This window comes from Orycteropus afer, unplaced genomic scaffold (genome assembly GCF_000298275.1).
Source record: "Orycteropus afer afer isolate SDZICR_OR568_19922 unplaced genomic scaffold, OryAfe1.0 scaffold01011, whole genome shotgun sequence".
Classification (NCBI taxonomy): Eukaryota; Metazoa; Chordata; class Mammalia; order Tubulidentata; family Orycteropodidae; genus Orycteropus; species Orycteropus afer.
The window spans coordinates 292,236-297,192 of NW_006922598.1; positions in this window are offsets into that span (position 1 = coordinate 292,236).

Genomic DNA, 4,957 nt, shown 5'->3' on the forward strand with positions numbered 1-4,957 from the left:
AGAGATTACTGCCACCATAAAAGACTTGAAGGATGCAGGGGTGGTGATTCCCACCACATCCCCATTTAATTCGCCTATTTGGTCTATGGAAAAATCAGATGGATCTTGGAGAATGACAGTAGATTGTCGTAAACTTAATCAGGTGGTGACTCCAATTGCAGCTACTGTTCCTAATGTGGTTTCATTGCTTGAGCAAATTAGTACATCTCTTGGTACTTGGTATGCAGCTATTGATCTGGCCAATGCCTTTTTCTCAGTAACAATTTCAAAGGACCAACAGAAGCAGTTTGCCTTCAGCTGGCAAGGCCAACAATATACTTTCACCATGCTTCCTCAGAGGTATATCAACTCCCCAGCACTATGTCATAATTTAGTCCTAGGAATTTTGATCACCTTTCCCTTTCACAAGACATCACATGGTCCATTATATTGATGATATTATGCTGATTGGACCTAGTAAGGAAGAAGTATCAATGACTCTAGACTTATTGGTGAGACATATGCGTGCTAGAGGGTGGGAAATTAACCCAACAAAAATTCAGTCACTTTCCGCTTCGGTGAAATTTCTAGAGGTCCATTGGTGTGGGGCATGTTAAAATATTCCTACTAAAGTGAAGAATAAGTTATTGTATCTGTTTTTCCCTACAACTGAAAAGGAGGCACAACATCTAGTGTGCTTCTTTGGATTTTGGAGGCAACATATCCCTCATTTGGGTGTGTTGCTTTGGCCTATTTACCAAGTGACTTGGAAAGCTGCTAGTTTAGAGTGGGGCCCAGAACAACAGAAGGCTCTACAACAGGTTCAGGGTGCCATGCAAGCTGCTCCGCTACTTGGACCATATGATCCAGCTGATCCAATGGTGCTTGAAGTGTCTGTAACAGATAGAGATCCTGTTTGGAATCTTTGGCAGGTCCCTATTAGTGAATCATAATGCAGACCCTTGGGATTTTGGAGCAAAGCCCTGCCATCCTCTGCAGATAACTACTCAGCTTTTGGCTTGTTACTGGGCTTTAATAGAGACTGAACACCTAACCATGGGCCACCAAGTCACCATGTGGCCTGAGCTGCCCATCATGAATTGGGTGTTGTCTGACCCACAGAGTCGTAAAGTTGGACGTGCACAGCAGCACTCCATCATTAAATGGAAGTGGTATATCAGAGATCAGGTTTGAGCAGGACCTGAAGGCACAAGTAAGTTGCATGAGGAAATGGCCCAAATGCCTATGGTCTCCACTCCAGTCACATTACCTTCCCTCTCCCAGTCTGCACTTATGGCTTCACGGGGAGTTCCTTATGATCAGTTGACTGAGGAAGAGAAAACTCATGCCTGGTTTACAGATGGTTCTGCATGATATGCAGGCACCACTTGAAAGTGGACAGCAGGGGCACTGCAACCCCTTTCTGGGACTTCCCTGGAGGACAGTGGTGAAGGGAAATCCTCCCAGTGGGCAGAACTCCAAGCCCTGCATATGGCTGTTCACTTTGCATGGAACAAGAAATGGCCAGATGTACAATTGTATATGGATTCATGGGCTGTGGCCAGTGGCTTGGCTGGATGGTCTTGGACTTGGAAGGAGCTTGATTGGAAAATTGTTGACAAGGATGTATGGGGAAGAGGTATGTGGATAGATCTCTCTGAATGGGCCAAAGGAGAAAAGATATTTGTGTCTCATGTGAATTCCCAACAAAAGATGACCTCGGCAGAGGAGGACTTTAACAATCAGGTGGATAGGATGACACATTCAGTGGAAACCAGCCATCCTTTTTCCCCAGCTACTCCTGTCATTGCTGAATGGGCTCATGACCAAAGTGGCCATGGTGGCAGTGATGAAGGTTATGCATGGGCTCAGCAACATGGACTTCCACTTACCAAGGCTGATTTGCCTACTGCCACTGCTGAGTGCCCAATCTGCCAGCAGCAAAGACCAACAGTGAGTCCACGATATGGAACCAGTCTCAGGGTGATCAGCCAGCAATCTGGTGGCAGGTTGATTACACTGGACCACTTCCATCATGGAAAGGACAGCATTTTGTTCTTACTGGAATAGATACTTATTCTGGATATGGATTCACCTTCCCTGCATGCAATGCTTCTGCTAAAACTAACATCAGTGGACATACAGAATGCCTTATCCACCATCATGGTATCCCACACAGCATTGCCTCAGATCAAGGGACTCACTTCACAGCAAATGAAGTGCAGCAATGGGCCTATGCTCATGGAATTCACTGGTCTTACCATGTTCCCCATCATCCTGAAGCAGCTGGCTTGATTGAATGATGGAATGGCCTACTGAAAACACAATTATGGCACCAGTTAGGTGGCAATACCTTGAAGGGTTGGGGCAATGTTCTCCAGGAGGCTATATATATTCTAAACCAGCATCCAATATACGGTGCTGTTTCTCCAATAGCCAGGATTCATGGGTCCAGGAACCAAGGAGTGGAATGGGGAGTGGTACCACTCACTATTACCCCTAGTGACCCTCTCAAAAAATTTTTGCTTCCTGTCCCTGCTACCCTATGCTCTGCAGGTCTGGAGATCTCTGTCCCAAAAGAGGAACACTCCCACCTAGAGACACAATATTGGTTGCATTGAACTGGAAATTAAAAGAATACCATCGGTCATTTTGGCTTCTTCATGCTTCTGGATCAACAGACAAAGAAGGGCATTACTGTACTATCTGGTGTGATAGATCCTGATTACCAAGGTGAAATTGGATTAACATTACATAATGGAGGTAAAGAAGAATATCTCTGGAATACAGGAGATTCTGTAAGACGTCTCTTAGTAGAAGGAAGGTTGGGCAATCTACTTCCGTAGTGACACTGCCTTGGAAGCCCAAAGACGGGACACTATGAGTCAGGTCTGACTCGATGGCACATAACAACATAAAGTGCTACCATGCCCTATGATTAAAGTTGGTGGAAAATTATAGCAACCCATATCTGACATGACTACTAATGGCCCAGACCCTTCAGGAATGAAGTTTTGTGTCACCCCACCAGGAAAAGAACCATGACCCACTGAGGTGCTTTCTGAGGGCAAGGGAAATACAGAATGGATAGTGGAAGAAGGTAGTTCTGAATATCAGCTACAACCAGGTGAACAGTTGCAGAAATGAGGACTGTGATTGTTATATTTCTTCATTTTACATATGCATAAAATATTTTTGTTTCCTTCTGTTATGAACTATGAAATGCAAATAAGATGAATGCATTTCTGTTGTACACATGTTAGTGTATCATGTTAGGTGCAAATATGACTTTATAATTTTCCTTATTTAGAGATTATATATGGTTAAGAAGATGTGTACAACTGCCAGGCTGACAAGGAGTGGACTGTGATAGTTGGAGCTGTGTGCCAACATGGCTGGACCACAATTCTGTGTGATTTGAACAATTGTGATATGGGTTATTCCCATGATGGGATAGGATGTATATGTTTTGAGCAGCCAATCTGTTGAAAGGGAGTTTCCCTAGTGGTGTGGCTTGCTTCCAATATATTTATGGACATCCTAGGAAAAGAGACACTCTTCTGTGGATCCGGATCCTGTTGTGCTGCCTACAACTGTCCATGAGTGAACAATCTGCCATTTGGTCTGGAGATCTTGGATTTGTCATTCGTTGGAATGAACAGCCAGTATACTGCCTGCCAACCTTGAGCTCACCAGCCCCTGTAGCTGCATAATTCTGGAAAAGCCTCCAGCTTGACGTTTGATCCAAGAACTAGGGACTTGCCAGCTTCTATAAGTGTGTGAGCCATTTTCCTAAGATAAATTTCTCTTTCTTTATATGTATATATAAGCTTTACTAGTTTTGTTTCTCTAGAGAACCCAACCTAACACACCACCCAAGACATTCAGTTCAATCCCAATTCAGATCCTGTCAACATTCTTTAAGGATATGGAAAAACCAATCACTAATTTTATATGGAAAGGAAAGAGACCTTGAATAAGTAAAGCACTATTGAAGAAGAAGAACAAAGTAGGAGATCTCACACCCCTAGATCTCACAACCTAGTATACAGCCACAGTAGTCAAAACATCCTGGTACTGGTACAACAATAGACACATAGACCAGTGGAACAGAATTGAGAACCCAGAAATACATCTGTTGACATATGGTTAGCTGATTTTTGACAAAGGGGTGAAATCCATTACATGGGGAAGAGATTAATAAATGCTGCTGACAAAACTGGATATTCATTTGCAAAAAAATGAAACAAGATCTGTACTTCACACCATACACAAAAACTAACTCCAGATGGATCATTTCTGCAACTGGTCACCTGGTTGTAGCTGATATTCAGAACTACCTTCTTCCACCATCCATTCTGTATTTCCCTTGCCCTCAGCAAGCACCTCAGCTGGTCGTGGTTCTTTGCCTGGTGGGGTGACCCAAATCTTCATTCCTGAAGGGTCTGCGCCATTAGTAGTCATATCAGAATTGGGTTGCTGTAAGACTTAAATGTGAAATCTAAAAGTATAAATTTCCTCAACGAAAGAATAGGAGCAAATTCAGGGGCCCTAGTTTATGGCATAGGAGCTCTGGTGGCATAGTGCCTAAGGCACTCCTCAGAAGGAAAGTTGGGCAATCTACTTCCGTAGTGATACTGCCTCGGAAACCCAAGGAGGGGTCGCTATGAGACGGATCCAATTCGACAGCAGTGAGTTTGGTTTGGTTTGAGCTTATGGCATAAATAGACTGACAAGCATAACCCAAAATGCAGATCGATCAAAGAGTTAAATGTGAAACCTAAAACTGTACAGGTCCTCAAGGAAAATCTAGGGGCAAATTTAAGGGCTCTAATATATGGCATAAATAGACTATACAATAGCCAAAAGATGGAAATAACCTAGGTGTCCATTAACTGAGGAATGGATAACCAAACTATGGAATACACACAATGGAATACTATGCAATGCTAAAGAAAATGTAGAATCTGCAAAACAC